The 25,318-nt window shown below is 41.0% G+C and overlaps 3 long non-coding RNA genes across 7 annotated transcripts in view; all 3 read right to left on the reverse strand.

Annotated features, from left to right (window-relative positions):
• Positions 1 to 3,190: 3,190 nt before the first annotated feature.
• LOC119495102 lies at positions 3,191 to 21,013 on the reverse strand. 2 transcript variants are annotated; one of them, XR_005208355.1, is made up of 6 exons: positions 20,952 to 21,013; positions 17,212 to 17,408; positions 16,990 to 17,062; positions 16,524 to 16,641; positions 12,777 to 12,924; positions 3,191 to 3,349 (listed from the first exon to the last, which is right to left on the reverse strand). It is a non-coding gene; the product is annotated as an uncharacterized LOC119495102 (long non-coding RNA). The 2 variants fall into 2 exon arrangements; XR_005208354.1 differs by lacking the exon at positions 3,191 to 3,349 and having other exon boundaries at positions 12,608 to 12,924.
• Positions 6,954 to 7,554, reverse strand: LOC119495103. The gene is made up of 2 exons (XR_005208356.1): positions 7,211 to 7,554; positions 6,954 to 7,068 (listed from the first exon to the last, which is right to left on the reverse strand). It is a non-coding gene; the product is annotated as an uncharacterized LOC119495103 (long non-coding RNA).
• Positions 21,014 to 21,051: 38 nt separating the features above from the next.
• LOC119495299 overlaps positions 21,052 to 25,318 on the reverse strand; it is a 134,248-nt gene continuing 129,981 nt past the window's right edge. For 3 of the 4 annotated variants that reach the window (XR_005208436.1, XR_005208429.1, XR_005208431.1), the window contains 2 exons: positions 23,191 to 23,451; positions 21,056 to 21,110 (listed from right to left, as the gene is read on the reverse strand). This is a non-coding gene — a long non-coding RNA (uncharacterized LOC119495299). Of the gene's footprint in view, positions 21,111 to 23,190; positions 23,452 to 25,318 lie in introns of all 4 variants that reach the window. The other variant, XR_005208434.1, reaches the window with a different exon arrangement.

The following is a 25,318-nucleotide window of genomic DNA, read 5'->3' on the forward strand; positions in this document are numbered from 1 at the left end:
GAGGTAGGAGTGGCCCTGGTTATAAAAAAATTATAATATAGTATGTCATAAAAAGTCATCATACAGTATGTCATAAAAAAGTCATAGTATAATATGTAGAAAAAAGGTCATATTATAGTATGTCGGAAAAAAAAAGTCAGTGTAGTATGTTGAAAAAAAAAAAAAAAAAATCATAGTATAGTATGTAAAAAAAAGTCGTCAGTATGTCAACATTTAAAAAAAAAGTCATAGTATAGTATATCGAAAAAATTTAAAAAAGCCAAATTAGTATGTGAAATTATGTCGAAAAGGTCTTAGTATAGTACATCAAAAATTTGAAAAGTCTTGTATGTCAAAATAGTAAAAAAAAGTCTAAGTATACTATGTCGAAAAATAAAAAAAAAGTCATAGCGTATGTCGAAAAAGTAAAAAAATTATAATTGTATAGTATGCTGAATTAATTAAAAAAAAAAATCCTAGTGTAGCATTTCGAAAAATTTAAAAAAGTCCTAGTATATGGTATATAAAAAAAAAATTATTAAAATAATTTAAAAAAGTCATATGTATGTCCAATAATTAAAAGAAAAGTCCTAGTGTAGTATGTTGAAAAAGTCACAGTATAATACATCAAAAAAGTCCTAGTATAGTATGTCGAAAAAAAATATATATATATCCATCCTGTATATATTTCTTTGCACTATTTGTATTGTTTACAACTTCCAGAACACTTGACTTGTACATAGACATTTTATTTTTTATTATTGTATTCTGTTATTTCTATTCTATGTAAATAGATTAAGAGAGCTGCATAAAACCGGAGTCAAATTCCATTTATATGTGTATACTTGGCGAAATAAACCTGATTCTGATAAATCCACCCTGGAAATATGACCCAGACTTTCTTTAACATCAGTTGTTTCCATTATCCACATAATCAGTGTGTGTTCAACTCGTATTTCTGATATTTATGACGTGCACCTGAAGGCAGCATAATGTGAAATTGTAGGGGAAGGAAGACGTACTCATGAGATGTGATGAATTTACTACCCTGTCATACACCAGTACTCACACTGGGTGATTTATACTGGTGTTGCTGGGCTCGTGACTGACTCATCCAAAGAACTGCCACTAATCCAGATGGCCAGTTCACTGCTGCTTCGGTGGAAAACCTTGTTTTTACCTGCTCATCTTGTTATACATAGTAGTGTTCTGACAGATCAGCAGATAAGTTACACTAGATCCTTTCAGATGATAAAATTAGCGAGGATTTAGGGTATTTCCAAGAATGTTGTCTGTACTGTATTACCTTACAACCACTGTGTACTGGGCAGTTGCTGTATAAATAAGGTTTCAAAGTTACAGTAGGGTTAATCTTACACCGGCATGCAGAACATCTACACGCACAGTCTTCTAGAAACTTGATGGAAAACAAAGATAACAGTAGAAACGAGTGTCGGGTTGCTTGGAAGGCGTGAGACTTTGGCATGACGCCACACACATAGTTGAGATGTTTGTCACCCAACAAGGACGAGCTGTCACTAACTTTGCATCTCACCTTCTCACCCACAACCCCACCCTCACCTCCTCTCTTTCTCATTCTCACCCCTCCATCTCTCCCAAAATACAACCTCAAAGCGTTAATCATAATCCCCAGACTTTGCAGACACACAAGCCTCCTTTGTTTTCAGTACGGAAAAAACAGTTGAGCAACAGATAGAGAGAAAAATCTTAAGTCACGTTCGTGGTCAATTAAGCTTTAAAAATATTTTAAACGTGCTGTACTGAAACAAGCTCTCCGCACTTCAAATGAAAATCATCAGAGGGCTTACCCCCAGAGTAATCTGTAAGGGTTTAAGTGTTTTAGTGGGGGTCGCACATTAATGACTTGTGCATGTGTGCGTGTGTGTGAACATGCATGGCTGATCCGCAGCCCGAATCTCAACCAGTATGTTAGTCAGACATGCAGGCTGTGAGAACATTTGGCCCGGCTCCAAACTAAATATAGGAAACGCACTGTTAATTTATGGCAGGTTAAGTACAGCCAAAGCAATGTATAAAATGTACAGCTTTCATCCTCCCAGTTTGTGTGTGTGTGTGTGTGTGTGTATGTGTGTGTGTGTGTGGAGTGAGTCCTTTCAGATGGCAGAATGATAACATTGTTCTTTGCCATCCAGTTACATCAGGGCTGTATGTGCATGTGCAGACAGGTCCAACCTTTAACTGTGTCACATTTCATTCAGAGAAAACAAACAGCAAACTGCCTGCTTTCACTTTAGCGTACTTTACCTGCTCTGTAATTACCCAATTTAATTTTACTTTAAAAACAGAGCTGCCTGTCTTTATCTAGAGTTATTATTAACTTAGTGAGCAAAAGGGACATTTTTGGGGATTGAATCTGGGACTTTCTTGATAGTGGGAACATTTTCTGTGGCGGTCACACCACAAAGTGACATTCACTCATCCATGAAAAATAGATAAGGCCGGAAGCTTGGTGGTGTAGTATCTACTCGCAGGGCTACTGTTGCTGGCGAGCTAACCGTTAACTCGCTATCTGTCACAATAGCGCCCGGAGTTTCTCTCGATTTTCTCTCTACTGTTTTGTTCACTTGCCCCTGGCATTTTGTTCACCATCGTACACCATTGTGTTCAATAAAAAAGTCATTGAAGAGGAAGGGTCAGAGGTCAGCACTGTCAAGTAACATTACCATTTACTTCAATCAACGGAAAAATGAGACCTTCCACCAGCATGTAAGAATCAATGTGATATCATTAAAATACATATGTGAAATGACCTTAAAGGAACAATGTGTAACATTTCGGGGATCTATCAGCAGAAATGGAATATAATATTCATAACTATGTTTTCATTAGTGTATAATCACCTGAAACTAAGAATCCTTGTGTTTTTGTTAGCTTAGAATGACTCCTTCATATCTACATAGGGAGCGGGTCCTCTTCACGGAGTCCGCAATGTTTCTACAGTAGCCCAGAACGGACAAACCAAACACTGGCTCTAGAGAGAACCTTTCGTGTTTTTACGTTACCTGAAGGCCACCGTAGTTCTCTGTCACGCTTGTGAAACTGCAGTAACGTGAGCCGCAGAGTGTAAAACCGTGGTACCGCCAACCGCCGTCTGGCTTCCGTTGCTCCTAAAGTAGTGTTATTATGGTAAGGATTGCCTCTGAGCGAGGCGAACGGCATCACAGTTTTGCACTCGGCGGCTCACGTTTCCTCAGTCTTGGAAAGGAAGGAGTGAGCGGAGGGGTGCTCAGTTGCAATCTGCAACCACAACACTAGATGGCGCCAAATCCTACACACTGGCCCTTTCACAGCGCAGTACGTTGTGCCACCACGGACACAATTTATGTGCCTAAAAAACAGAAAAATACAACAGAGTTACCCAAACAAACAATTATGTTTAACTTATTTGTGATTACGTTTTATACTCTGTTTATGTACTGTATGTCACTATGTTCAATATAGCTGTTAGATGCTACTTTTAATAACTCTGTAATGTGCTTTTTGTAAAGTAGAGTCAAGTAAATCTGCAAATAAAAGTGACACTTTTCTGATCTTCGAAGCCCATTACATGTGAAAGCAGTGAGAAGAGATCATCATCCTGGCCTCTCTCTCTCTCTGTGTGTGTCTTAACTTGTTCAGGGTTTTATCCTGCTGTGCTGTGTGTACCAGGAAATCGTCCCATTCTCCAGAGCAGACCACAAGTTTGTTTGTATCTCTGCATCCTTACCAACACAGCAAACCACACACACACAAACATACACAGACACACATACACATACAGCAGATCTGCGCAGATGCCCACGTACACTCACACACATGGCATATGTGCAGATATGCTGACGAATGTGTGTATTTTTAGCATCTTGCCGGTATTGTTCTGCCGTGCACCAAAGCGTTGGGAGGTCTGATGACGAATTGCGAGGTCCTGCGACAGGTTTCCTGTTTACACTGCTCTACACAATAACCACCCAGCTGACGCATTGTGGGTGTGCTTACAGTACATGTGTGTGTGTGTGTGTGTACAGTATTGTGTTTCTCGGCCTGTGAGATCTTGCCCGCCTGTTTGTGTGTTGGCATGTCTGCCTGCCAGTGATTTGTTGCCATGTTATGTTAAAGCCCTCAGCCTCGGTGCATATTCCGTGATGCTAATTCAGAGAGAAAATATTATTTCTCAGATAACCGGACAATGGTGAGCAGTATGGCAGCCGTGTTGTTTCTACTGGAACCAAACGGCCCCGCATGAGGAATGATAATAGAGGCTGGTGAAACAGTATTTTATTATTCTATGGATCAGCAGAAAAACAAACTATTGTGATATTACTGTCAAAGCGTGTTATAGTTATCTCGGGTTAGATTAGGGTTAGCCTGCCACAGAAATGTCTTCAATAAAGAAACAAGAAAATGCACTGAAATGAATACAGTCGGTGTCAGGCTGAGGTTATGTAAAAGCCTATAGTCGGCTCAGTCGAAATAATGACTTTTGTCATATACAAATACCAATGGTAAAGAGCTTTATTGTCCATCTCAAAGCAATGGAAATTAGTCTTTGACATGTAGGCCTTCACATACAGTAAACAGTAACAGCTGGTTAAAAAGAATAGAGCATCTTATTGTGTTTTAGTTTTATGGTAGCCACCTTGTTTCCAGCACCCACTGTAATAAACCCATTATACACTACCTGCTCAGCACCAAACAGCAGACAGACAAAATTAGCTACCTAGCCAACTAGCTGGTGAACAATTAGCAACTAAAGAGCCAAATTATTGCATGTAGTATTTGCTGTGAGTGAGCCATTGATCAGCTCAGTTCAAGGTGACGTTAGCAAGTGCAGCAAAGTAACACTAAAGAATATGGAAAACATCCATATTCCTGGCCAGAAGCATGCACAGAATCTCAAAGGGGCTGGAGCTGAGGTTTTTGTTTTTGCCTTAAAGTCACACAAGAATGGCATTTCGAATTAAGGACATTTAGGACAGCCACAGAGGCAATTGGTGGTGCCATTTTGGTGTGCCCAAAGAATACATTAGCATGAAAGTGGCCATATCATGGTGGAATAAAGTTTTCAAAAAACGTGTGGTTGATGGCCCACATCCAATCTCGGCTTCCAGTCTGACGACAGATAAGCCTCTGGGAGCAGGGGGCTATATTTCTGGGATTCCGGTGTAGCCAGCGAATATCTGGGCCAAGACTTCCTCTTCCGTGCGCTGCTCATTGTTTACAGTCAGATTAGCCACTTGAGACGCAAGGCCGGAGTTGGAGTTGAGAGATGACGTGTATGAATGGATTGTTTCACAAGTAGCCAGTTTACAAGCTAATTTTAAACCAATAAAAAGTGAAATCATTGTCAGACGATAGCAGATAGGATCCGCCGATGCGTTCTGCCTCTTTTGCTTTCCACACAACTGTTTACCTGCATTCAACCAAAGCCTGCCCAAACGTGGTTAGTCAAAAGTACTTGGGCAACAAACCAAAATCTTGTGCCGTTTATCTGTTTGTAGAGATTAGCCTACATCCTGCTTCAAGGCTAATTGTTGCTTTGCGTATCTAATATATGAAACTACATTCTGCCTGTGCTGGCCATCTGATGTTTCAGCCGTGCTTCATTGTGTCTACTCTGCCCTCCCCCTCATCAGCCTGGAATCACTACATGTGAACTGGAGATGATTTAAGCAGCATAACTTACAGGATGTGTGTTATCTGTCTGCGTATGTGATGCACATGAACATATGAAAGTGTTTTTATTATCATGTGTGTGTGTGTGTGTGTGTGTCTGGACGACTTGGGAGGAACCCACCAAGGAGCTTCATATCTGGTCGAACTGACAGATAAAACACATTTGTCTGCACATGCTCGTGTGTCTGAGTGTGTGTTTGTGTATTCGTCATCTCCTCAGTATTTCCAGGTCCCAGGACCCTGGCTGGACTAGCTGAGTAATGTGGCCAGCAGATGCTCTATCAGCAGCAGAAGACAGCAGCTATATTAGTGTTGCACTTTGTCCTCTTAAATAATGTGTGTGCATACAGCATCAAATACATCACCCAGTGTAGAACATGGGAGTGTGTTTGTATATTTCCGTGTGTTTTTGTTGGAGGAGAGCTAAGATGACTAGTCAGATGAGCGATAAGATTCTCAGGAAACACTCCAACCAGTGTCGGATGTCTGCATTTACCAGTCTGGGACTCTATTTTTGGGAAAACACATGCCTAATTGGACTTTTTAGGTTGTCTTACAGTGTACAAAACATCACAGGATATGATTCATGCCAAAGGAAAAAGGGAGGTAATGGTTGGAAGCTGGTTCAGTGGAAGCAGACGGACAGAAAGTGAAGCAGAAACACCTGAGACATTAGCTTTCCTCCCGAGCCACTTTCCTTTCCTTCTACAATGTCACTCTCAGCTCTAATTAGGCCTGACTCCACTTTGATTCCATAAAACAAGGACTTCTTTTTAGGCGACCCATCAACGGTCCATCTGGAAGAACTTTAAACGTCGTTCCAACAATCTGCCAAAATGTCTTTCACGTCAAAGCAAAGAAGAAAAAAAGAGACAAAATGAAAAACGAGCGGGTTCATGCAACCTGTACGAGATGTAATAGTGTGTAGTAATCAGTCATAGAGTTATTTGGAATGATCTTGGTGTGTTGAGTAAAGTTGTAAATGTGTGTACACATCTGGATTTACCAAATAAAAGAGTGAATTCATCTTAAAGGGCAAGGTTACGTTATTTTGAGTAAAAAACGAACAACTTTAAAGGCAAAATGAGTAAGAGAAAAAACAACAACAATGCATAGACTCAACTCCACTAGATCAGTGGTTCCCAACCTTTTTTCCTGAAGGGACCCCTTTTCTATCATTGGGTCAACTGACAACCCCTGACTAAATGACATATTTTATGGATATTTCTTAATATATTCAATACATAACAATAACAGCACAGAGCAACTGTTTTTTTTCTAATTTTTAACAATCATTCATACTTTATAGGCTTCTTTTTTTGACAAATTCAGTGTTTTCTTCTCCCTGACACTTGGCCATTTTTCTATTAGCCCTCTGGTTGTTTTAACTGCGTTCTTTTCAAATTTATATCTTAAATAATAATCCAAACTTTAAAAATAGCAATTTCATTTAGTTTTCTTCACATAAATTAATGAAATCCTGAAATATAGGCCAACTGCCCTATATAGGCCTATATTTAAAGAAAAGTTATCTTACTCTGTATCTGCAGAGTCCCTGCCCTCTGCCTGTATTTTCTTATTTTGCTGTGTTCAGGAAGTTTCTGTAAGTCAACCTCTAGAAAAACGTAGCAACCAGGTGCCAGATCGTAAGCATGCATCCAAGAGGAAGCTACAAAAATACCGATTTGACAGTTATCAGGCCATTAAATAGACGTTATCAGTCGCTATAAGCACCATAGATGTGGATCCACAGGGGCCACGTCAAGTTTGGAACACAAACAAAAAGGCTTCTTTAAGTTTAGACAATAAAACTACAACTTCTTTATGTTTAGGCAACAAAACTACAGTTTCTTTAGGTTTAGGCAATAAAACTACAACTTCTTTAGGTTTAGGCAAGAAAACTACAATTTCTTTAGGTTTAGGCAAGAAAACTACAACTTCTTTAGGTTTAGGCAACAAAACTACAGTTTCTTTAGGTTTAGGCAAGAAAACTACAACTTCTTTAGGTTTAGGCAACAAAAACACTCAGTTAAGTTTAGGGAAATACATTGTGTTTTGGGTTAAAATAGTTATGAACACAAGGACAACTACACATTGCTGGTTTCACACGGGATGTAAACACTGGTCTCCTGGGTGAAAGCCCTGTGTTTTGTGTCTCATCCATCGACCCTGACCTCCACCCTTTATGGAGTTTCACACTGTCTATACTAAAGACTTCCTCTTCTGCTCCTGTCGTAGTTATTACGGTCACTAGAGGTTGCTGTCGTGTTCTTTTACACTTTCTTTCAGTGATCTACCGTGTGAATAGATGATAAAACCTACTAGTGGGTGTAGTAGGCCCCTATTGACCCACATCTATGGGGCTTATAGTGACTCATAACGCCTATTTAATAGCCTGATAACAGTCTAATCGGCTGACCAAACACAGCGCTGGATAAAAAAGTATATATAGTGAGGCGAAACGCCAAGCAGACAAAGCTCGTTCCAAAACAAGAGTGAATCTGGCGTTGTCTTTTCACCTGAGGAGGGGCCAACTTTTAATGTTGTGTTTAGAAACCGCAACAATTCCTACTCATTGTGCCTTTAAAGGGTAAAAAACACTCCAAAGATGTTGGAACTGTTCTTGAGATGTCATCAGATTTCAAAAAGCAGACTCAAGAAGAACAAACACATGAGTCAGGAATGAGATGTGGAGACTGGAGGAATGTTGAAATCAAGATGTTTCAGTCTGACATGACAGTCAGGTTGACGGGAACAATCCCGCTCTTCCTCTGTTTATTGTTTTATCTGAGCCAGGGCAATTAATCACACATCTGCACACACATGCACAAACACACACTTCTTCTCTTTCGAGTCTGCTCTCAACTTGTCTCTGGCGTCTGAAACTTGCTGATTTTCTCCATTTTTGTGAGGTATGAGAATATTAATCTGAGTGGTGTTCCTCTTTATGGGATGCACCAGCGACCTGTGTGCAGAACCGTGTCAGAGGTGCGAGTGTTTAAACTGCAGCTCAAGTGTACACTTATAAGGCACGCTCGGTCCAAGCCAAACAGTTGTGCAGGTTTTGATTTCAGACCCGCTACAGCTTTTAATGGCTAAGTCAACATGAAGTCAACAGCAGAGTATTACAGCTGCTGAACGCTCAGGCTGCTTTCAAAGACAGAAAGGTGGACCCTTTACACACTGAACCTCCTGTGTGTTGAAGGCTGTGGTGCTGTGAAACTCAAAGCATAGTGATATAGCATTGTTTGGCTTGGACTTAAGAGGACGTTTTTTTTTGCTATGTAAAAACAAAGTTTACTGGAGACATGCCTCGACACAGACTGGTGAGAAACTTTTAACCGTTGGTGTTTCTCCCAGACAGGGGAGTTTTTTTTAAGATTAATTTATTCTGTCTGGTTGATAAGAAGTTAGATATTCATTAGCTGATTTAAAAAGAAAAACCTGTTGGAAGTTTCCTGATTTGCTCACGGCCTCGTTGCAAGACACAACTTGAAACCCCAACATGCACCTTCTGGCCTGGAGGCAGAAGGTGTGTTGTCAGCGGTGCTCGCCTCCCCCACAGTTAGTAAAGTTTCCACCCCAGCAGTTGTCACTCATTTTGATGAGCTGTCTGTGAAACAGCAGATAGCCTGAGGCTGGCCGAGTCGGGTTTGAAGAAGAAGAGCCAACTGGGAGGAAAGATTGCACCTGTGTTTTTCAGTGCTGTTTTCTTTTTTGCTCATGGTGTTTCTGCTCATTGTTTTGGTAGTAGGGCGCACAACTTTTCCATTTAAGTTCACTAATACTGCTCTCATCAACCTTGGCTCCACACAGACCAAGAAGCTGTTTTCTGATAAACCCACAACACGCTACCTGCCCAGCACCAAACGGCAGATGAAGGCTCTACTCAACTCGAACAAAATTGTGGATAGTACCGGGCACCTGGTACTTTTTTTGGCAGTTCGTTGCTATGGCGATCAGCTGAGAATCCCGAGAATCCCGCGAACACTATCTGCAGTGGAAAATGAAATAGAGAAAAGAACCTGGTATTAAAAGTGACTTGAGTCAATTCAAGCCGAAAAGTTAGCGACCAGCTTGTGAACATGGTGGAACATTTAGCAACTAAGGAGCCAGATTTCTCCATCAGGAGACGGTGGAGACCAAAATAGAACCAAAAGAAGCGTGAATTTTGGACTTCAACAGATGAACACAAACACAACTTACAATGAACGCTGCTATGCGTCCGTTGGATGCGTCTAAATCCACCATTTCACTACTGCGTCAGCCAAGTAGCAACCTGTATCAGCCAGGAAAACCTAACCTTTATTTTAAAAAAGAACAATGGAGAATGCTTGCTGGACAAACGTTAAAGCCAGCATTAGTATGTGAGGAGAGGAGGCCGTTCAGTCAGCGGTTAGATAGCCAAAAATGAAAAACTTCAAAAGCGGTTTATTTTGGGCCACCGACCCAGCAGCGCCCCGTGTTCTTCATCAGCATATAAACATAGATCACATGTTCACATGAATATGAATATCACAACCACTTATTTCACTTGCATACCTAACAGCACATAAAACTGTCTCAAAGCCTTACGGGGTTATTAAAAGTTCAGGTTGTGCGAAGTCTCAGGTTAGGGGTTGTCAAGTTCTTTGTAATTGAAATATGCTGCATTACACTGATATGTATTGTAGTTTTACCACCACCAGCGATGATGACTATTTAGTGGTCAGTGTGAACAAGCTGGCCTTAGAGGTGGATATGGCAATGGTTGATAATGTATAACTACTTTTACTTTTGGAGTTCCTTTGCCTCAATGTTCAATATCATCACCTGCATCATAGTCTCAGTAGAGATACTTATACGAGCTGTCAGTCAACGTTGGCTGACTTCTCTCCGGTTACAGCGAACAAATGCACTCCACTGCTTTCTCTAATTGCTCGCGGGGCTGAGACGCACGCTAATACTCTTCACTTCACATTGAGCTCATACTCTGTTTATAGCTCTGTGCTGTATGGCACATAGTCTTCTGTCATCATAGCCTTTCCACACACCCTCACTAATAACTTATAGAAGCTGTTGCTGATATACGCCAGCCAAGGTAGCACTGAAAATATATTTTTTTTACTGTCAGATCTGGGCTGGATAATGCCAGTTCGTACAGTTTAATAAGTGGTGTTTATGGCACAGCAAGGCCCATAGAGACGTCTAATATATTTCTAACAAAGAAACTTTTTTGATTGAGTGTGTATGCATAGATACACACACAAACAACCTAGTCGAATAAAACTGTACACATGCACACACTAGTGTTTGCTGCAAGAAGAAGAAGTAAAATATTAGGAAGTAGTAGTAGAAGAACTAACTATTAGCTTTAGAAAGACAAAGAGTCCATACGATGTAATATGTAATTGAATATAACGTATTATATTCTGCCTTGTTTAATTTACAGATTCTCTATACTAATGGATCTACAGTATGCATCCATACATACATCCATATGTTCATACTGTATGAACTTGTGCTCGTGTGACTGATTGTGTGTGTGTGTGTGAAGCAGAGTTGTGTGATGAGGGGCTCCCAGCAGTCCAGAGCACAGCTGGTTGTGTTTAGACTGTTTGTCATGGGCTGTGCTGTGGTCTATATGCAGGCAGAACGACAGACAAAGAGACACACAGACAGACAGACAGGTAAATATACTTTAAACATATCCATTAACATGTCATGCAATTTAGTTTAGAGCTGCTTGTGACACGAGCCAAAGAGAGCTAAAGACATGCAAGTTTCACACGGCTCCAGGAGCAACCCTGCCTCCTACAAAACGACCAGCCCGTTCACACGAAAAGGCGTATAAATGCCACGATAATGCACAAGGCGTTTAGCATGCAATAAGTACGCCTTTCTTGATTTCCGCGTGTCATTTGTACGACATGTTGCCTGTACTGACTGCAATGTATCATCCGCGTATAAATGCTACAGTAAGAGTGACGTAGTACAAAAAGCGAGAAAGAAACAGCGGTCTCCTGGGTGAAAGTCCTGTGTTGAATATTGATTATAGCAGCTTTAAACAATGCAAAGCTTTGCCACCTGTGAGCTATCTGTCTTATACTGTTATGTTTAACATATGAAATGTATTTTTTTTTTAATGCGTTGGGAAAATCATTGGGGTTTAATTTTTTTGCGCTTTACAGTTCAGACTGAAAAGAGGACAAGTTGATTTGTTCAATGTGGTGGTTGTGATATGGTCTGATTTTGCACCACAGCTGTTTCCAAGGTAGTTTTATCTCCAACTTGGCATGGAAAGGGCTACATGTAAGCTAGCTGTGGCCCATATTTAGCTGCCGCATTTGGCTAAATTTGGACTTTGGGCTGCGAATCAACTTACAGTGACATCAGCACCAAAATAAGACCAGTGATCTTGGGCTGACTGTGGTGCATCATTCTTCACAAATCTGGCATGAGTCTGGGAACAAGTTGTGCCAGATTTAGGCCTCTGTAGCAATTTAGGCTGCCTGGGCGGAATTCTAGCTTTTGGAGAAACTGAACTGTGTGGTGTTTTTCAGCAGGTCTCAAAGTTCAGGCTGTTCTCATACATCGTTCGTAGCTATACCTACGAAAAGTAATGCACTGTAATTCGTATATATATCCCACGAAATCAATGCATGTAATCCCCTTTATTATGAACCAGGATGTATAAAGAGCAACAAATGCCATGTAGCGAGGAGGTTGGGGTGGCTGGGGGGGGGTCAAAAACAACCGGACTTTCGCACAGGAGACCGATGTTCATATCCCGTGTGAAACCAGAAGTCAAAGTTGATTTATTTGTCACGTAACTTCCGTACTTAAGTTACGCCTATTATGGAGTTATTTTAACCCAAACCAAAATCTTTTCCTAAACCTAACTAAGTAGTTTTGTTGCCTGAACCTAACCAAGTCAGTCTTTTCCTAAACCTAACAAAGGTGCTTCCTGGGAAGATTGAAGTTTATTTTGAAAGACTGCAGCAGAAATTGACGCATGCGTCACGTGTCAAAGGAAAACGAATGAAAAATGAGGAATAACATTTTGTAAGATATCTGCCTGTAAAACTACGACATACACAGCATAACGTTACATTATGCCATACCATGGACAAAGTAGAGATGTTCCTCTGATTGGTTGCCGATGAAAGGATCCAGTGAGTGTGGTGTTGAAGATGATGTCACGGCAGCTTCACACAACATTGCTGCGGCGATCAGCTGAGGATCCCGCCAACACTGAGGGGGTACTGGCTGCTGTGGAAAATGAAATAGAGAAAAGGACCTGGTATCAAAAGTGAGTTGAGTCAATTTTAGCAGAAAAGTTAGCGACTAGCTTACTAGCTTAATATAGTTTAGCAACTAAGGAGCCAGATTTTTCCATCAGAAGTTGGTGGAGACCAAAACAGAGCTAAAAGAAGCATGAAATTGACATTGATTTATTTGTCAGGTAACTTCCGTACTTAAGTTACACCACTTCCGGTGTTATTTTAAGCCAAAACCACAATCTTTTCCTAAACCTAACCAAGTAGTTTTGTTGCCTAAACCTAACTAAGTAGTTTTGTTTCCTAAATCTAATTAAGTTGCTTCCTGTAAGAGATGGAAAAGACTGCAGCTGAAATTGACACATGCATCACCTATTGCAAAAACATTTGTAGGAAATCGAATGAAAAATGAGGAATACAATTTTTCATAAGATATCATACGAACCGTTGTATGAGGACACGTTGCACAGTTACCTATGCAGCTACACAGACAGACTTATTTACTGTCTTCTTCTACAGTATGAGATTTCTAACATTGCATACGGACTCATAGGCAGATGAGCAGACACACAGGGGCTCAGAAAGCAGACGGACAGGGAATCCTACAGACAGTAAAATGGACAGAGAGGCAGACAGGAAGGTCAGGTTCATGAGGAATAGAAACGTATTCTCTATTTCCCCACAAACAAACCAGTACAGAATGTTCTTGGCCGACGGCCAGCGGCTGAATGAAGAGACCGTCTCTCCCCTTCTCTCTCTCTCTCTCTGTCTCTCTCTCTTTCCATCTCTGGCTCTTTGTAAAACTCTCTCGCCCCTCGCTCACCTCCTCCTCCTCCCTCGGAGCGAGAGATGAATGGTTGACAGAGGAATGGAGGAAATATCCAGCAGCCAGATTCCTCAGCTCTTGTAATGCCATTCACACTGGTGTGAGTGTGTCACTGTGGCGTATGTGTGTATTTCACTGTGTGCATGCCTGCAGTACTTTAGTGTTAAGGTGTGAATGTGTGTGTTTGTGTATACCTGAGACAGTCATACTATACTGACTTTTTCTTTCACATTTTTCGACATACTATACTATTGCTTTTTTATTACTTTTGACATTTTAAACTATGACTTTTTTGACTGTTTTTGACACACTATACTATGACTTTTTTTGACGTACTTTTTGACTGTTTTTGACATACTGTACTATGAATTTTTTTTTACTTTTATTGACATACAAAACTATTATTTTTTTTTTTACTTTTATTGACATACTAAAGTATGATTTTTTATGTTTTTGACATAAAAAATTATGACTTTTTTGACTGTTTTTTAAACTTTTATTGACATACAAAACTGACTTTTTTTGACGTACTAAACGACGACTCTTTTTACTTTTATTGGCATACTAAACTATGATTTTTTTCGACGTACAATATTATGATTTTTGTTAATTGTTTTTGACATACTATACTATGAATTTTTTTTTACTTTTATTGACATACTATACTATGACTTATTCCGACCTACTACAGTTCAAAGTAATGTACGTAGTAATTTACTCACACTCACTCTACAGCTGAGTCTGCCAATTCTTATATAACCCCACTGAGGTTGAATCAGAGTGGACTGGGCCATGAGGTAGAGCACAGCTGGAAGGAGAAACACACACACACACACACACACACACACACACACACACACACACACACACACACACACACACAAACTGAAGGCACAGATAAGATTTGCAGCCGTGATTTTCCTCATTCATCACAACCACTGAGCTGTGGCGCTGCTCAACTGTCGACGGATCTTCTTTGCAGGGAACATTAGGTGTGTGTGTGTGTGTGTGCGTGTGTGTGTGTGTGTGTGCGTGTTCGAGAGAAAGAGATATAAGTGTAAGGAAAGAAAAACAAGTGTGTTGATGTGTTTGCATGTGTGTGTTCTCCCCTTTTGCACACAGTAATGTATCCACGGGGCCTCTGACATGAACCCAGAGGGGGCAGTGTGAGGTTAAGTTGTACTAAAGAGAAACCCCTCTCACCTCAGGCAACACTATCTCTGTCTCACCCAGCCTCTCTCCCTCTGCTCAGTCTTCGGATGTTTATTTGTGCAGGTCTTTCACTAATCAGCCTGATGTTTTGTCTCCTGATTGGCTGCAGTAATGAGGTCCTGCAGGTCAACAGTGCAGATCCGTATCCCTCTCTCTCTGTGTGTGCGTGTGTGTGTCCTGCTGCTAAGTGTATCGCCAGTACATATGGATTCATGCTCGCAATGTACGTGGCGTGGCCAAACGCATGGTGTGCTTGTGCATGTTCAAAAACACACACACACACACACACACACACACACACACACACACACATGTACGCATGCACACACACACTGATTGATGACCCAGTTAATGTGGTTGTGTGAAATAGAGGAGACCCCAGGCAGGTCATTGCCTTCTGACATCCATCCATCAACACCTCTCACTGGGGGACTTTTCTAGCTGCTAAGTTAAACATACACTGTACTGTTAGTGCATGAATGTGTATGTGTGTGTGTGTGTGTGTGTGTTTGCCTGAGGTATGTACTGAAAGCTGCCTTGCCCGGGGAGATGAATGAGTTTTGGAAAGTGCCACATTGCTATGTCTGAGGATCTGTTCCAGGTCAGGAGATATGAACCGAAAACCCAGTTCCCTCATGCACAAACATTGTGAATGCCGTTCACATTCATCACGTTTCTAACATCCCAACAGGTTTGTAATCATTATCTCATTGTCAGCGTTGGGAGTTTTCCCAAGAGAAAACTGTCACATCATCTTTTCTCATTGGAAAACAGTGTTCGGCCTCTGACCTCTCTGGAGAAACACATACATGACAAACCTAGGAAGGTTTGCGCTTTAGAGAAAAACCCTCTCCAATTTCCTTGTTTTTACTCGGCTTTATTTTTAACATAAACTGATGAGCTTTACAGAGAAATGTGAGCTATCTGCATTGCAAAAGCTTTTCTTAAAGGCACAGTGTGTAGGATTTTGATAACGTAAATGTGTTTGATTTGTCTTTTCTGGGCTAATGTAGAAAACATGGTGGACTCCGTATGTAGATATGAAGGACTCATTCTAAGCTAACGAAAACAACAACTCTTACTTTTAGGTGATTATAAACTAACGAGAACATAGTTATGAATATTATATTCCATTTCTGCTAATAGATCCCCCTAATTGTTACACACTGCTCCTTAAACATGTCATTTAGTATCACATTCAGTCAAGTGGTGAATAAAGAAAAGCAATACCATAAAATCCAGCTGAAGAACTGTATTAATAGTAGTGGAATCATTAGTAGTTGTTGCTGTTGTTTACTGTGTCACGCACATACAAGTCATAACATGACATTGCAAACTAAGAACTAAAGTTAAATCAGAAGACTTCATTCACGCTTTGTGATCATGTTCATATATTTCCTGTCCCGTCCTCAACTTATTCAGTTGACAAAAGGGAGTTCACGCTTTTCACTTCAATCAATCAGATTTTGACTCCGTAAGCTAATCATCTCATTGCTGTGAAAACTGTTCCTTTCTCTGCTGCTGTCAGCTGTCATCAGATCAATGCAACGTACCTCCGCCCCTCCGCCTCCAGTTTCTTCAGAACCAGCAGTCCAATGCGTCCTCAGTGAGCTCATCAGTCCCGCTCCACATCACATCCATCCAGATCTTCACCTAGGCTGCTCTTTACTCCTTCAACACAACCATGTATAAGTCCAGTACGGCGTAGGGCGTGATTACATACCGTACCATAAAATGACGACATTATGACTGAGGCCTGATCGCCAAAGGCTCTCTCTGGAACATTTCCTATCGTGCTGTATCAAATACATAAATGTAATAATGCTTTAAGCCCTTCTTTTAATATGCCTAAATAGGTTTCTACACTATAATTATTTTTTATGACACAATTTGTAGGTAATTTATGCTGCGTTCCAGTCAAAGTTGGAGGTCGGAATTTCCCAGTTGAAATTTCCAACTTCCGACCTCCAAGTGTTCCAGGTGCACAACGCCAACATGTAAACAAAAAACATGGCTTACCGATACAAACTGATGTTTCTTTGGCAAGTGTACACACAATTGGACTCTCAGCAGTGCAGCATCCTTGCATAGCCTACGTAAACGAAACAGAGGAGGAAAAATGATGCAACCAGCTGCCTAATAACATTGGCGACATACTTTGACATCAATTTACATGCAGAACAGATTTTACTATATGATAGTATGTATTATTTTAATTGAATATGGGTAAATATTCTTTACGTTGCGTTTTAGTTGATGGTTGACCATTTACAAGGTGCACTTCCAACGGTGCTGTTGGTGTTGTGTGACGTCAGACTGCTTCATCGTGAAGTCGGGGTATATGGATTTGCCTCGAGTTCACAAGTAGCAACTCCGTCTTTGAGTGGTGTTTCATTGAACATTTTCTTCAGGAGGAAATCTTTGAGTTTTTGAGTTGTCTGGGAGGCAACATTAAGTTTGTACATTAACAAACAATCTTTCCTTATACACGAGGAACAATGTGCTCAAGGCATCACATCTTTTAACCTGTTTTTAAATATATTAATTATACAACATAAAGATTTCACCTCAATAGTCTAGGGATGTCGATGCAAAATGTCCAAAATTACTGTGAAAGTCTTTTTAGAAAGCTGCTGCCCAGATGTTCCAAATTCGAATCTCACACTGACAACGTTTACATGGACAAAATATTATTTTTTTTGCCCTTATTCTAAAAAAACAATATTCCTACTAAGCTGTTTACATGGCTGATGAATATGAATATTCCACTAATATTCACGTTTATATGCAGCTGTGCGTACTCTGATTAACGGAACCGGTGGCGGACTTGTTCGACCGTGCGAACACAGAACTGGATACAGTGTTGAAGGTGGGCTCCCGTTTATTCCTATGAGGGTTGATCAGTGGCGCATGAAGCCAAAATGGCTCAACTGCCGAATGATAAAGTACTCAGATTATCCGGCGATCTTCCGCATCTGCCGGGCCCATAGAGCAGACACAGTAGCGTTTCCTTTAACTCCGCCTTCCAGCTCTCAGCCCAGCCTTGATCTAGGGCTCATTCCTCTGTTCGGAGGAACAGAGTTATTTTCCTTCGTTCATGTGAATGATCTGGGGCTCATTCACACACGGAGGAAAATAACTCTGGATTTTGCTATTAGTGCATTTTACAACTTTTAGGTTGTAATGATTTAAATAAGGGCTATTCAAGTGTTCGAACTGGGAAGTTCATTTACCTAAAAAAAAAAAGATCCGCTGAGTTACAGACGTCTCTTTCCCAAAGTTTATTGGAAAAAGTATATTTTGGCCCAATGGCATCACATGGTGGACACAGAAGTTGTAGTATCACCGTTTGGCCACTGCAAAAGTTTGATTCACAGCCCGGCTCACTTCCTGGGGGTTTGTGTACAACACACAGAGCTGGCCATAAACAGGCAAGAGGCCGTGTTTCACAAACTGCCGTAGAAACCCCAAAAGAGATGCATATTCTGAATGCACTACACTATACATGTCCAAAGAATGCTCCTAAAAGATGAATAATATCGGCATATCCCACATGTCTTAATCGGAAAAAGACCTAATTCAGAATATCCAAACGGATTATGCTGTTTATATGACCTGTATCAAATTCGGAATATTGTCATAGTCGGAATAATAGTGGAATATTAGTGTGCATGTAAATGTAGTCACTCATGTCTGATGCTTGGAGGTTCAAATCCCATATTGCCACTGATGGCCAAAGCTGTATCAATAACAAAACTTATTGCAAAACTGTATAAGTATTCATAGTATAAAGTACAAAGTACTTATTCTGGAAAAGAACCCTTTTAAATACAGTAGGAAATATTTCAGAGTTGTATGTGATGCCACTACTATATAATGGGTAGTGTGTCTATGTTGGGTAGTTTAAGCTGTATCAATGGATGATACTGCACAGTATGAGCTCATTGTCGGTTTTGCATGTGAAAGTCTTCTCTGCAAACTGCAGCTGTCAGATGAATCTCGAGGAGGAAAGGATCTTGTGAAATCTGGTGGGGGGAAAAAAAGTATCAAGTCTCACAAAACGGACTTACTCAAGGCAGTGTGGTAAGATAACTCCACCTGTTTCCAATGCTCCAACATTTCATTCTCACAGTTTTGAACATCTTGAAAACAAAAGTGAAATAAGGGCCCCAGATTGTGCTCAGATAAACACTGTTGAGGAGTTGTTAAACAGAAACAGCACAGATTCCAGTGTCTCCTTTTGCCTTTAAGCATGTCAAAGTGATTACTGTCTTGACAGCATAAACAGTCGGTGACACAGGAGTGATTACAAAGAAATATGTGGCTGACATATCAGCTCAACAATGACTTAAAAATCTGTGTGCTTGGGACGGTGAGTGGACCGTGAGCGTCAGCAAACGTGATCTTTCCATCTTTCATCATCCGCACACACACATGAGAGTGTACAGCTCCGAATCCCCCGAGCACTTGTTGTTGTATTAATTTAGCTGACTGAGCACGTAAAGTCTGGGAAAAGTCACCGAGCCAAGAACGAGAAGACTTTGAGAGACATTATCACCTCCACATCTGCTGGTTTCACTCATGACAAGATTCCCCCGGCACTAATACCTGTTAGATAACTTCATGCACAAAGAAAGAGAGAGAGGGAGCAGATGAGAGAGGAGGCGGGGGGCATAACAACACTAGGGGGCAGTCTTATACAAAACATGGAGTAGAGACCTGAATCTAGTGATATAGAGAGTTGTATGGTGGTTGATCACACACAGGCATGTTGCTTGAAGCACCAAACTAGAAAACAACAGCAGAGTCCAGATCTGGCACAAACAGTCCTCGTTTTGTTTATACAGACGATCATCACTTTGTAATCGCCCAATTTTTCAAACCATGGTCATTTAGTGTATAATGGCTCTGTTTAGCTCTCATTAAGCCATTAGAAAGTGCAGCGGACGGGCTGCAGATGAGCCAGTTAGACAAAAGGCAAAGAAAGCACGGCTTTATTCAGTCTTTGGCCTCCACTATTCTCTCTTCTCCTCTTCACGGTTACATAAACAGCATCTGAGATAGCCAGCCACATCCTCCACATTAGATTCCATTGAATCTGCACATAATGGTTGTGGTGTGGCCGTGCTGGAGGGCTCTCTCTCTCTCTCTCTCTCTCTCTCTCTCTCTCTCTGTGTCGCTAGGTTGGTGGTGCTGCTAAAGCGTCTGTTTAGCAGGGAAGCCAGCGCTCCTTGATGTGGCTTCAGAGGAATGAGAGCCGCGGCCGCAGAAGGAGCTGCTTCAGCGAGCTGTAATACGAGTCAGAAAACAACACCAGGCACCTCCAGCCATGCTCGCTCACTGTGTGTGTGTGTGTGTGTGTGTGTGTTTGCTCTCTGAGTGTGTGGGTGGGTGTGCACTTGTGAATGGGTTTGATTGCAAGCTGAATACCTGTGTGTTTCAGTATACTGTATGTCTACATAGCTGCCAGTGAAAGCTCAAGCTCAACTGTGTGTAGATGTGTAGTGTAAACTTTAAGTGACTAAGTCCATATTTGTGTATATGCATGTGTGTGTGTGTGTGTGAGTCTGTGTGTGTTCATGCGTTTGTGGCAGGATATTTGTAGAGTACTGTAATTGCGCAAACTGCAGTGCATTGCAGGTGCCAGGTGAAGTACTGTAAAGGTGTGGATTGAATGAATGTGAGCACTGATTAAAAGAACATTCCGTTCAGTCAGTTTGATAGTGAACGAACGCTCGTGTTAGTCAATGAACGCTTCCGTAATGTTACTGAATATGTCCACTAAAGTTATGTTTAAGGTTCTGACAGTGTTCTTAGATGTAACCAAACATTCTGATAGCAACTGTCTGATGATGTTGGCCAGCAGTGGTGCAAAAAGTATTCAAATCATTTACTTAAAGGTGCTAAATTCAATATTCAGAGCATTAATATAGCAGCAAACAACTATTGTCTATGTAAAGATATAGAAGTGTAATGTCTACCTGAGCAGAGAATGAAGTCCCTCTCCCTCTGTGTGTGGTGTAATCCGATGCTTCTCCTTGCTTTGTTGACATCGCCGGGCCGGCCATGCATGCCTTTTAGTGCAAGTCGAGCATGTGAGCTTGCCCCACTGGCTAGCTCAGGGCCGCTGCTCTGCATTGCTGAAAAAAGAACAAATAAAAGTTCTCTTACACAAATCTGTATTCATATTTTTTTTTTTTTTTTTTACTTTTCTCTCATCTTTATTTACTTTTGTGAAATGAGAAGTTAGAGGGGAAAATGTCTCTTTGATGCAACCGCTAACAACTCTGAAACATGACAAGGGACCCCACCTAGAGATTTCTACTTTCTAAGAAGTCACAAGCAGACGGCGGCTGGTGGTATCATGGTTTTACACTCTGCGGCTCACACTACCACAGTTTCACAAGCCTGTCGAAGACCTACTGTGTCCTTTAGGTAACGTAAAAACACAAAAGTCTCTCTCTAGAGCCAGTGTTTGGTTTGTTCGTTCTGGGTTACTGTAGAAACAAGGCTAAGCAACATGGCGGACTCTGTGAAGACGACCTGCTCCCTATGTAGATATGAAGGGCTCATTCTAAGCTAACAACTCTTAGTTTCAGGTGATTATACACTAAAGAAAACATAGTTATGTTTAAATGTAAATTCAAAGCGTTGGTACAAAAATGTAGTTAAAGAGGAATAGTCTCATAGAACCTTACACAAACATTACACAGGACACATTATCAGAACATATTTAAACTATATTCTCTTAAGCCAATAGGAATGTTAGGGGAGCGGCTAATTGCTAGCTGGGACAGCAGTTAAACTTTTACGGTGACTATATAATATAATAACAGTAACACAGTAGGAATTCTACTGCAGATTGAGTGTGACGGTGATTCCACTGCTTTCATGTTGACATGACAGCAGTAACAGTGCAGAGATGTGTAGTTTAAACAATAACCCAAATATGTTTATAGCACTGACTGTATATAGGAAGTGGACGTAGTCACCGTGATGTCACCCATTGGTTTTGTGGACTACCTTGTGTTTGTTGGGCCCATCCACTTTCCTTCCCACACTCTCTTAGTGTGTTTTTTCGCTCTTTAAAGTATTCAATTCATTTTATTTCTGTATAGCGTCAACTCATGACAGAAGTTATCTTTTCATACAGAGCAGGTCTAGACCGTACGCCATAAAGTGCTTTAAACATTCAGGCTACCAAGGATAATCAATGGAGCCTGGATCAGTCTGATTGTTTTCATTCTGTCGGTCATGTGATCCAAGAAAGAAGAGTTCAGATGAGCGACTAAAACCTCAGACTCTCTAAACAATTCTAGTTTTTAAATTAGCAAAACCTGAAATGACTTAAAAATTTCAAATATCAAGTGGCTCATGTATGTCACCACAATCCCTGCGCACTTTCTCTGAACGTTTAATATTTACGCGGATGGTAGTTAATGGAAAGCACTTTGCGTCTCACACAGGTGCTAAAGGGTGCCTTGTGCGGCAGTATCCAAGGCTGACGGCCGTGACAAAGCCTCGGTATTTAACGCCATTGGGAATGAGCATAGGCCGGCTGTATTGAAGGAGACTTGAAACTAGCGATTGAGACCATAAACTCATGTTTACCATGTTTACTGAGGTAATAAATCAAGAGAGAAGTAGGCTCATTTTCTCATAGACTTCTATACAATCAGACTTCTTTTTGCAACCAGAGGAGTCGCCCCCTGCTGGCTATTAGAAAGAATGCAAATTTAAGGCTCTTCTGCATTGGCTTCACTTCTCAGACCTGGACGTTGCCCACTGAGTAATACAAGTGTAACTGGCTCCAGTCTTAGATTACACCTTCGTACCATGTACCTTTTGAAACTGTAGCCCTGTTGTCCAGTAGTACAAAGGGCTTTTAAAGCGATCTGAGAATCATTAATTTAACTGACCATTGCAGAAGCGGTTGAATGACAAGACACAGGGGGGAATGTGATTGGGGGATTTTGGGGAGCATTTAATTCTATTGTACTTTTAATTCAGGGGAACGCTCAGTTTGGAAAGTCCCACCACCACTCACCTGCTGCTGCTGTATCCCTTACTGGGAAAAACGAACGTAAAGAAATCTCCCGCTATCTGCCTCCTCTCTTTATCCAGATCTCCTCGGCTGTGTGTTTAGCTATCAAGGTGTGTGTGATCAAACACACCTGGTCAAGACCTAACCCACCCACCTCCCCCAGAGCACACAATCACCTCAATACAGAGGCAGGCTGACAGGAAACACCATGGATGCACAGCCACTTCAGTGTGTGTCTTCGTACACACACGTTCCCATGCGTGCAGGAGAAGTTTTCAACAACTGGTGTGAAGGAATCCAACTCCAGTGGCGGCGAACCCCAAGATTTACTCCCACTCCTCCTCTTTCCTCTTCTCTTCTCTTTCACCCTCTTCATCATATCACCCTTTACACCGCCTGCCCTGGAGAGACAGCTGCAGAAGACATTATGCTGTGCTCTGTGTGAGAGAGAAAGATAAAAAGAAAGAAAGAAAAAGAGAAGATAAGGAGTGAAAGGAAAGAGTGTGAGAGTCGGAGAAGGAGAGCATTAGACACAGTGGCAGCAGGAAGGCCCACTGAACTTTTGTCGACTTATACGTACGTGTTTCTGCAGTTTCCTCTCAAAGACATTTGCATCTGGTTTGAAAACAACCCCTACGTAGCCCCTTCAACATATGTCTCAGATCGCCATCAGATAATGTGTATGTGGGGAAGAGGTGGGGGCTTCTTTTGTGCTCATTCAAAATTATGCATTTGAACATTTGACCGGTTTAGGAATCCCTCACTTCCTGTATGTAGAGCAGTATGGGTGGTGGGTTCGACAGCTGGAGTTCAACCCTGGTGTTAGTCTTTATGGTTATTTCACCACAATCTGAGGGGTCGTTTCACCCACAATTTCAAAATTGCCTGTTCATCATAGTAAATTGCATTTCTTGGAAAAGGGAAAGAAAAAATAAACATTCATATTCACTTCGTCTTTAACATTCAAGTCCGCTGTAACTGTTCTCTCCGCTGCCAGAATCACAGCAGTTTCCTCCAATCATCTGTATTATTGTGGGCACGGAAGCTGGACGTTTGGGGTTTGATTTGTGGGAAGAGTTGTCAGGTCCATCAGTTACATGTGTGTGTGTGTGTGTACTCGGTCTTATTTTGTAATTTTTGGTCATCATTCCCATTAGTAATAATAACATAATAACATCATACTCACAGCTTTAATTGCTGAGATCTGGCAACGCAGACAAGTTTTAACCAAACACCAGGATAGCTAAGGTTGGTAGGAAGAGAAAATAAAGACGAATGATCAAATTATGACCTAAAGTGTTACGCCTCGTTTCCACAGTTTCGTTTTGGGTCCGTGAATTTAGTATACGGATTAGTTAATTGCATAGATATAAAAGTGCTTTTATCTATGCAGTTACTGTCTGTTTTTTTAGACGAGTCACCTTCATAACGTTGAATTTTTTTCTAAGTGAAAAGCACATTTAGCTAATATTAGTAGCATGCTAGCTGCTACCTGCTAAATATGCCGTCCAACTTTTCACTAAGAAAAAAATGTATAAACAGAGCTGAATTTCATTAATAAAACAGTTTATTAATTTGCTTATTCGGCAGGAAGTTTGTTAGCATACCATGCTAACTTCCTGTGGCACACAGTGCATACGGTCTGTCCGTAATCTGTCGCAAAACATAAATGTTTTACGTACTCGAGGCAAATTACTGGCCGAAAAAAACAAACAGGAGGCGGAGTTTCGCAAACACATCGGAGATCACGGAGGTTCCCATAAGAATGAATGAACTTCTGGTTGACTCACATACGTCCACAGAGCTATAAAACAAGGCGTTACTTGTAAAATTTTTAGTACAATTAAAAATTTAAATTGTATATATATAGTTATATATATAATTGTATATAATAATTTAATTAAAATTAAAAATAATTTTCAATTCTACGAAGATAACGTGTGACGGAGCAGAATTTTCCTTTAAATATTCACCCATATGGATCCATGTGTGTGAATGAGTGTCCTCCTGTGTGCTTTATTGGCATGCGTCCACAGTATGTCCCTATGTGTTCATGTCAATGAGTTTGCAGTTAGCTCTTGTATTGTCCGAGCATATTTGCAGAGTGTTAATCATCGTGTGAGTCAGGGTGCAGTTTTTTGTGGCAGGACTCTGGATGCGGCTTCTTCATTAAAATGTTAACCAGGCCACATGGACAATGGACGCACTGTTCGTCCTGCTGTCCTCTTCATGCTGAACTGTGTTTCTCTTTCTCTCTCTCTCTCTCTCTCTCTCTCTCTCTCTATCCCCCCTTCATCTCCCTCT

Source organism: Sebastes umbrosus, chromosome 10 (assembly GCF_015220745.1).
Source record: "Sebastes umbrosus isolate fSebUmb1 chromosome 10, fSebUmb1.pri, whole genome shotgun sequence".
NCBI lineage: Eukaryota > Metazoa > Chordata > Actinopteri > Perciformes > Sebastidae > Sebastes > Sebastes umbrosus.